This window comes from Gossypium hirsutum, chromosome A03 (genome assembly GCF_007990345.1).
Source record: "Gossypium hirsutum isolate 1008001.06 chromosome A03, Gossypium_hirsutum_v2.1, whole genome shotgun sequence".
NCBI classification, from domain to species: Eukaryota; Viridiplantae; Streptophyta; class Magnoliopsida; order Malvales; family Malvaceae; genus Gossypium; species Gossypium hirsutum.
This window is the reverse complement of record NC_053426.1, coordinates 88,115,122-88,125,190: the sequence shown is the minus strand read 5'-3', so window position 1 is coordinate 88,125,190 and position 10,069 is coordinate 88,115,122. Positions and strand designations below refer to the sequence as shown.

At 32.9% G+C, this 10,069-nt stretch overlaps 1 non-coding gene across 1 annotated transcript; it reads right to left on the bottom strand.

Moving 5' to 3' along the window:
• Positions 1–9,745: 9,745 nt before the first annotated feature.
• LOC121225403 (small nucleolar RNA R71) lies at positions 9,746–9,850 on the bottom strand. Its single transcript, XR_005923277.1, has one exon. It is a non-coding gene; the product is annotated as a small nucleolar RNA R71 (small nucleolar RNA).
• Between the last annotated feature and the right edge of the window lie 219 nt (positions 9,851–10,069).

Genomic DNA, 10,069 nt, shown 5'->3' with positions numbered 1-10,069 from the left:
TATGAATAATATCTAACATGAAATTTAAATAATATGAAATGTCTGTATTTGATCTATTTTTTTCAGTAATACTCCGTAACCTTGTTCCGGCGACGGATATACACAAATAGATAATGAACTAAAAGCTGGTGTGTTGAGTATACGGATTTTGTAATATGTAGCATCATTCACAATAGTGGAATTCATAGCCCAACTAAAGGACAAATGATATCTTCTAATCAGCATTACATGATAGATGAAAAGTAAACATGGTTATTGGTCATTTGTCTTTGTGATAAATGACTTGATTACTATTGGATAGTAATTGACTTTTCATGAAGGAAGATGTTAGGAGAACAAAATTATCTCAAAGAGATTAAGGATATCCTATGAGGGTAATACACCTTATAACAAGGTCATTGGAAGAGCACTAATTAAGTAACTTTCGTAATGGTATGTAATTAGTGAGAGCTCAATCAGGATACTATAGTAAAATAACTTTGTGACTAAATGAGTTTATAATTAATAGGCGAAAAACTTAATTATAAATCATTTGAGCCTTAATTATATATGTTTAATCAATCTCTTCACTAACTCATTAAAACCAAAAATGAATTGCATGTAGAGCCAAATGATAGAAATGAAGAAGTTAGAGAAATAGGTCGCATTCATAAATGAATGTGTTTTCTTGCTAAGTATAGAATTGACTTGAAAGTTAATTTAATGTTTTTAATTATTATTTAATTAATTCTAATTAAATAATTAAAGTTTTAATTGGAATTAAATTAATTAGTTATTATGAATCCATTGGATATGGAAATTAAATATATTTCCTCATATATTTTTTTACGATAAAATTGTTACGACTTTAACATAATTAGAATTAGATTGGAAAAATTATTTTTAATTGGCAAATTTAATTAATTAATTAATTATTTTTTATTTTTAGAAATAAAAAATAAATATTGGGTTGAATTAAATTATAAAATGTTGGGTCAAAAGTTTAATAAGCATATATAATTGGACCCAATACATAAGAGGCGCACCCCTCTTCTAATTGAGAGGGTGTGCCACCCCCACCCCTCTTCTAATTTGACTAGAAGATTTTTTTATTAAATAAATATGACTTTTGTTAACTTTATTCAACCAGGATTCTCTCATCTCTCACTATAAACAATTGACTTTAGTAGAGCTATTAACTTTAGTTTTTACACATCAATTGTGACAGCCCAAAATTGACCCTAGTCGGGAAGTGGTTTCGGGACTGCTAAACCGAGTCACCGAAATGTTTGAATGTGATATTTATTGTCTAGAATATGTAATTATGAATGTGTGAAAATTTCAAGCTTCAATTTAGTCGACTGCATGTGAATTCAGTTAGTAGGATTTGTGTGACACTTTTGAAATGTGATAGGCCAATCTATAAGGATCTAATAGTGCATGTAATAAAAAGGGAGGACTTGCATGTCAAATTCCCCCCTAATTAGTAGTGGCCGGCCATGCTATGAGTGGAAACATGTCACAAACATGTTATGTTAGTGAGGTATGTTAGGAAAAATAAAATAAGGAGTATGGGTAATAAAGAAATGGAAAAAAAAGAAAGAATGTGTGTGAGTGTTCCCCCCCCCCCCATTGCCGTGAGTTGAAGAAAAGAAAAAAAAATTGTTCATCCTTTTCCATTTCTTTTGGGCCGAAAATTCTAAGGAAGGAGGAAGGAGTTCTTGCTTCATGTTTGGTTTGGAAGAGGATTAGGAGGAGGTTTGGCCATACTTGTATCTAGATTAAGGTATGTTTGAGGTTGTGCCATGAGATTCATGCATGTTTTTAGTTGCTAGCTTGAGTTCTAATTAGCCCATGGTTCAAATCTTTGCTATGTCATGGGGATGATATTCGGCCTAGGTCGATTTTGTGTTAATGCCATTGCATGCTAAATATGAAGCTTGTTAATGATACATGTGATGGTGGATTGATGACTCTTGGATTTTCTTTTTAGCATTTTTGAGTGAGACATTAAGTTCTTTGTTTAACCATGACCAAAATTGAAATGGTATGGTGTTGTGATGTATTCGGCCATGGTATATCCATAAGTATGATTTATGCTTATTGCATGGTAGGTAAGATTTGTGTTTTGGATTTGTGTTCATGTTTAGTTATAATCAACTTTGAGATTCGGCTCTTGCACATATATATATGTTTGCACATGACGTATTGGTATGACATATACAATATCTCAAGGTATATATTTACATACGATGGTGTTTCGGTTATGGAGTACATGATGGATGCGTATTGAGTTATAATATGTAATGCATTAGTTAGTAAAAGGTATGCCATTTGTGTGTGGTATTGAGTATATAATTGGCCTCAACATAGACATGCATAATCGGCCACATGAATGAGTACATAGGTTGATGTGTTGTTCGGCCATAGGTAAGCATATTGAAGGCTTTATCTTGACTTAGAAAATTCGGCTAAGGAGAGTATTAACTAATGTGTTGAGTTTGATTCATGATTCCGTACATATGTGACTTTAATGTCTAATGAATATATGTGGGCCAAGTACCTTGAGTTCCTCTTTTCGATGCTCAAATGATTAAATCAATTTATTTGTTAAATTAAGCTCAAGAGCAAAGGGGAACTAAATCCGATAAAGGGAAGGAAAAAGTGGTCGAATAGCCATCGGAATCGTTCGACAACATCCGAGGTAAGTTTTCGAGTAATGGGACTTAAATTATGATTCGATTAGATTATGTCTTAAGTAAATCAAAATCATGCTCTTGTATGTGGCTATTGAGCCGAAATTGTAAATGTGATAAGTGTCTTGTGTTTGAGCTTTGGTAATGAAAATGAAATATGAATGTGTCATGATTTATTGATATATGTGCATGGTTACTCGAATGATATCTGGGCTAAGTCCCGAAGGCTTTTGTACTAAGCGACTACATCCGGACTAAGATCCGAAGGCATTTGTGCCAGCGACTATATCCGGGCTAAATCCCGAAGGCATTTATGCTAGTGACCATATCCGGGTTAAGACCCAAAGGCCTTGTGCGAGTGGTTATATCCGGCTAAACCTCGAAGATGCTTGATTTGGGAACGAGCGATCTTGCTGTAAAAATTTAAATTAATACGCTCGCAAAATCCCAGCGATGAGGTATGTTTCGTATGTGCTTTGAATTAGTTGATCCCTTACAAATCTGTATTCGCTCAGTCGGTAAATGAGCTACCGGCCTTTGGCTAAGTTGATCTTTTGTGTATGAACATAAGGGTTGGTAATGTGAAGTAAGTATGATATTTAGAATTTGTGCATATGAAATTATCCGTTTAGCTATATGAATGCTATACTTTTGTTGTGCTGGAATCCCTTGCTCAAAACTTACTAAGCATAAATTGCTTACTCCGTTTCTTTGCTTCTCTGTTTTATAGATTTTGGCTCGTCAGCTATCGGACTCGGGATTTTTGGAAGTCGAAGTCTCCCACACTATCAAAGCCCCCTTTTGGTACAATTTTGGTTGAACTTTGAAATGACATGTATAGGACTACCCTTCTTGTTGTTGGTCATGTACCCATGGATTTTGTGTAAATTTGGATAGCCATGCGAAAATGGCTTATATACGTTTTTAGCATAGTACTATAATCGTTTTGTATGTTGATCACTAAGAGGTATGGAAATGTTTGGAAACGATTAGCCATTGGAATGGTTAATCATGATTATACTTTGTGCTATGTATGCAAAAAAAAAAGGGCTAATTGAATCATGGAAACTATGAAATAGGTAAAGTCTACCTTAAAGGCAGATGCTGACAGCAGCAGCGATGTGGATGTGAAAAATCACTAAAAATAGTAGGAATTGAATTAAATAGTGAATAAATTATGTAAATGAACCTTGATGAATATACTTTCATATGGAAGAAACGAAAGGGTCATATGAGTTGTATGTTAAGAGATATTTAGGTTTTCGTGAAACAGGGCCAGAACAGTTTCTGGATTCCCTGTTCCGACTTTGGAAATTCATTATAAATTAACCAGAGATAATTAGGAGTCATGCCATATATTTATAGATTCCACTTTGAGTCTAGTTTCTATAGAAACAAACGAAATCAGTATTGAAGCCCTGTACATGGAGATATCCAAGTCGTAATGCACGAAGGTCAGTGTAGTCGATCCATGTAACATGGGAGACTTTAACTAATAAACTGTACTAATTGGCCCGACCAAAAATTATATAAGAAAATATGTAGATGCATATATGAGTCTAGTTTCAGGTAAAAATCACTAAACTGATTTTCGAGTTGTGGAACTCAAGATATGATTTTTAAGGTGACAGTGACACAGTTAGCCAGCTGTCTGGAAATTTTTAAAATGAACTGTGCAAGTAAATGAATTAAGTCGGTCAGCACCTCGTGTTCGACTCCGGCAACGGTATCGGGCACGGGGTGTTACATCAATTCCATATATTGTTATTCTACTAGAAAGTAGTGAAAATTTATCTTCTAAGAACAAATTATATTTTCTGGGAATTACAATTTCGACATATTTCAATTTGAGAGAATTACTTTCCTACTGAAAGTAATAAATCATTGTTGGTTCTGGGTTTGGTTCATGTTGCTTGAGCCCACACTTGGCACAATTCAGGATACGAGGATAGTGGAGAAGATTGTTAGGTTGGAAGTCGGGAATAATACAATCCATCTCACAAAAAACATAGGCACTCTTTGGGAAAAAGTTCATTGCTATAAATATCACAAACTAGCTTAGTTTTAAAAGTTTTAAACTTTCGTTGTGGCTGAAAATCTTTTGTAAACCAAAATTTTTCCAATAATTGGTACAAGGCCAGGTTGTGATATGCTTATAGGGTAAACCAATACTGAATTTTCTCTTTTAATCATGTTTGGTTGATTTTGATCAAATGTGGCATTCTTGTAATTATACGCAATTTTGGGTTATGTATGAGAATGAATTTTTTATTATTTTTATTATATATATAATAAAGTAATTTTGTCAAAGTTGTGATTCTTAGAAATTAGATTAGGTGTAAATTTAGGTTTTATTAATTTTTTTGGGATCTGTAATTAGATCATGGACTATCATCTCTTCATAGATTTTATTTTATTTATTTTAAAATAATTCATGAGAGCCAAAAATGAACTTAAGGTTTTTTTTTTGTGACAAAATTTTATGGCGAAATCTCTGAGACCCAAGACACGCAAACCCAACCTAGCCAACCAGTAAAAGATTGGCAATGAGTCAATCGAAAAAACTCGATGGCAACTGTTGATGGCCAACAGTAGGCCGACGGAGCTATGAATTCCATTATTGTAAATGATGCTACATAGTGTAGAAGTTATATACCCAACGCACCAGCTTTTAGTTCATTATCTATTCAAATTCAAGTTTTTATGTACATCAATATATATAAGTCACACATACATAATCCATCATCCACTCAGGATTAAGTTATGTCACATTGTGAAACTCATAAGTGAATGGATCCATAAACGAATTTAGGATCTATATTATATTTGGGTCTTGTCTGATGTACCATCATTCCATTCAATCACATATATGTCTCTATCTTCTGGGAGTCATTCACTTTAATGCTCAAGATAAAAAATTTCTTCATTTGGACTTGATAGACGACATATTAGTCTTTCAATTAGTTTGTTCATTTTAGATTAGGCTAATGACATCTTTAGGTTTATCTACTAATACAAGTTCTCTTTTCATATTACAACCCAACCATGTAATACCTCTTAGTATTAGTTAAACCTTGGATAACTAGTGAGTCAATATTTGTTTCCATTTTGTTTTCCAGGAAAAAAACATCAAGGAAAATATACAAAAGATATTAATGTAATTAATGGATATTTTATTAAACCAATTTGTTCGAAAAATACAAGTTTACTTAGATGAAAATACTACACTAAGGGCACTAGATCCCAACAACTTTCACCATCCTTAACATTATACTGATGAAAGAAAAGTTATTACTTCAACTTTAGCATAAGCCACAAATAGACATAGAGATATCTTTCTCCTCTTCAATAAGCTTAATAGAAGAAACATCATACTCTCCAGGATAAGGGAGCTCAAGTAAAACATGTACATCTTCGGAAGTAAATCAAACTCACCCCAAATGGTAATCTATTGGAATTTAATGCCATTAGTGTAGTTTTTCATCATAATGTACTTGTAATTTTTCAAACAGATTAGTTTAATAAAATTCTATCATTCGCATTAATATTGTTTGTATTTGTCTTCAACGATTTTGCATGCAAAGAAAAATGAGTAATCAATTATTGGCTCACTGATTACCTAAAGTTTAACTAATATTAAGTTACTTTATGTGGTTGAACCATAATGCATGAATACAACTTATATTAGTAGGTAACCTAAATGTTCCATAGTCTAATTAATCAAAATTGAAAAAAATCGATTCTAAGACTATTATGTTGCCTATCAAGTCCAAGTAGGAGATACCTTGTCTTAGGTAGTGGAGTGGATGACTCCTAGAGGATAGAAACACATATGTGCTTTTCTAGGCAGACAATACATTGGACAAGAATGAAGTAGAATAAATCCTAGATCTATTTATGGATTTATTCACTTGTGATGTTCATAGTGTGGCTTAACTCATCCTGAGTAAGTGACAGACTGTGTGTGCCACTCATATGCTTTGATGTATTGAAAGCATTACTTCAATTGGTAATAGAGCTGAAAGCTGGTACATTAGATATACAGCTTCCGTATGACATAACTTCACCTACAATAGTGGAATTCATAGCCCAAGAGAAAGGCAAATTATATCCTCTCATTGGCAATATATGGTAGATGGAACAATAACGTGGTTGTTAGGGTTGTTTAACCTGAATCTCATCACTTGTTAAAGAAATAAAATAGAAAGGCAAAATAGGGGGATCTGTGGGGGCGAAGGACCGAGGGTCGAATGCCGCACAAGTTGAATTCGTATAAGACTATACTTCTTTTATTAGACATTGATTATAATAAGGTTATTTAATCCTTAAATAGATGTAGTCGAACTCCTCTTGTATCGTGTTTTTTTCAACATAGTAAATTTCTCCTCCTCTGCTAGTGGTTTTTCTTGATAAGGGTTTTCCACATAAAATCTGTGTGTTCTTATTTTTCTTTTTTATTGCTTTGTGATCATTACTACTGCCATTATCCACCCTTTTTAATAACAAATTGGTATTGAAGCTTTTGGATTGCTTGTTTCGATCATAGTAATGGCGACATTGAAGTATGATATTCCGTTGTTGGATCGCAACACCAAATTTGCATTGTGTGAGGTAAAAATGTAGACAGCTCTTACGTAGATGGATTTGGAAGATCCTTGGAAACTAAAAAATTTATAGACTTTTCAGCAGTTTCTAACTAACAATTTTTGCCAATTTTAAGCTCTTTTAACATATTTTTTTTGTAATTTTATTACAAATTATAAGAATTGGAAAAATTATAAACAATTTTATTTTTTAAGTAATTTTATGCTAAACTTTCAAAGTTTTTCCCATTTTTATCAGTTTTACGCGATGAAAGAAAACCTAATCTTAATGGACCTTGAGAAAGACCAAGATTGCTGAAGCATCTCTTAAAGCATCTATCACATTAGGATAGTTGATTATTTGACAGCCATAGATGTCCCAAATCAGCTTCCTTGGGCCTATTAAAGAGGTTATTTGATCTAATAAAAATTGGGATGAATTCATTCTTAGCCTGATGTAGAGAAAACTAGAGGGGACTGATCCACAAGAAAGAGAGCAGCCCAAGTTGACCTAATTTGCTGCCCAAATCAGCCATTTTAAGTTGACTTAATAATTTCAAAATAGCTCCTCACCTTTCTCTCAATGCCGATCAAGCCCATCCTCTTTTCATGTATTTTATTTCTAGCCACAAGCTAAAATTAGCAAACTATCCCAACCTCCCCTCCCACTTAGCATGGTTAACCACTTGAGGGAGATTTTCAAGGCTCCTAATTTATATTTCTGGCCCTCACCTATTAGTATAAATAGAGCCCTCAAGTGCCTCCCATACTCATTTATTCACTCATCAAGCATTCTTCTCATTCACTCACATTCTCTCTTCTTTCCACTAGACTTTCCATTTCCTTTCCATTCCCTCTCTTGAAAAAGAGTCTTTGCATAACCTTCGGAGCAATCTTAGTCAGCTTTGTTGGGAGCACTTTGCTTAGTTGAAGTGAAAACTCAGGAGAACAAAGGAAGGAGTGAACAATTTTTGCCTCGGGAATGTCCAAAATCGGCTAGAGATCTTTTGTTTTGCTCAATTCATAGACGTGATTTCAATTAAGCATTTGATTTTCAATAATATCATGATTGCTTAAATTTATTTTTGTTGGAATGACCTGATTTCCTTAGTTTGTTTTATTTAATTCTGTTAAGTGATGTTGTGTGCTTTTTGATCTACTTATTCATACAAGTAAAATCATGATTAAGTTTTTGTTACATGATTTTTGTGAAGGAATGTATGAATTAATTAATTAATCTAACCAAAATTTTAATTAATTGATACAATACTTGTATGGTGTAATGTTTAATCACGTAGGGATTAAATTTGTAATAATACCAAAATTGTTATAACCTTACATAACCCTATAAATTGTTCTACATATTAAAATTTAAATCTATTAAACGTAGAAATATGTGAGATAGGTTTAATAATTAAATAAGTTAAATACTTTACTAAGTGTGATTAGGGTTAGTAAATGTTAGATTTAGTCACAAAATTTCCATAACATGTTTTAATAAATTGAATAATTCTAAACTAGGAAAGATGATTGTTCTGACACTTATATGCTGTTCTGATAAACTCTTAAGACTTGCCTAACTTTGTGTTTAATTGCATACTGAGATAATCTTTAGTTTATTAATTTAGAATAATTAATTCACGTTTATTTATTTACCCATATTTTTAACTCATATTATTTTACTTAAGCCAATTTGTATAAATTCTAACTTTTCACAAAGAATTGCTTAACAGTCCCTGTAAAGACGATAACTTGATATACTTATCACTTTATTACTTGTTACAGTTGTGTACACTTGCACATTTCCGTCTTTCCAAGTTTTTGGCGTCGTTGTCGGGGACTATTTTTAAAAAACATTATTTGTAAAATTGTTAATTTTACATTTTGGTCTGTTTTTTCTGTTCAATTTTTATTCCATTATTTTCTGTGATTGTTTCAAGAGTTTATGAGTATTGATCAATCATTGACTTATTCCTTTAGATCTTGTAATTGAAAGGACTTTTAGACAAAGGAGAAGAGAATCAATTTAAAGAAGGACGGAAGAGATGAACCTTGAGAACCAGAATAAAAGAAATGGTGAAAATCATGCTTAGAATCCCATAATTTTTGCTGATAACAAGGGTCGAGCCTTAAGACAGTATGTCGTGCCACTGTTTAATGAGCTTAATCCGAGAATTGGAAGGCCCAAGATTAAGGCATAACAATTTAAGCTGAAGCCAGTTATGTTATAGATGCTTCGACAGTGGTTCAGTTTAATGGAATGCCTACTAAAGATCCTCACATTCACCTCAAATTATTTATGGAGGTGAGTGATTCCTTCAAGCTAGTTGGAGTACCAGAAGATGCACTAAGTCTGAAGTTGTTCACATACTCACTAAGGGATAGACCTGAGCCTGGTTGAACTTATTGCCACTAGATTCCATTACAACATGGCAAGAGTTGACAGAACATTTCCTAGTGAAGTATTTTTCATATAGCAAGAATGTTACGTTGCGGAATGAGATCACTTCCTTCTTGCAAATGGATGAAAAATCTTTATATGAGGTATGGGAAAGATTTAAAGAGTTATTAAGGAAAGCCCCATCACGAAATTATGTACTTTATTCAGTTAGAGACATTCAATAATGGTCTTAATGCTCGTATGAGGATGGTGGTAGATGCTTCAACGAATGTTGCTCTCCTTTCTAAGTCTTATAATAAAACTTATGAAATTATTGAAAGAATTGCCAACAATAATTATCAATGACCAACCAACCGATAAGCCTCAAGAAGAAGTAGCAGTAGTACATGAAATATTCACAGCTCAGGTAT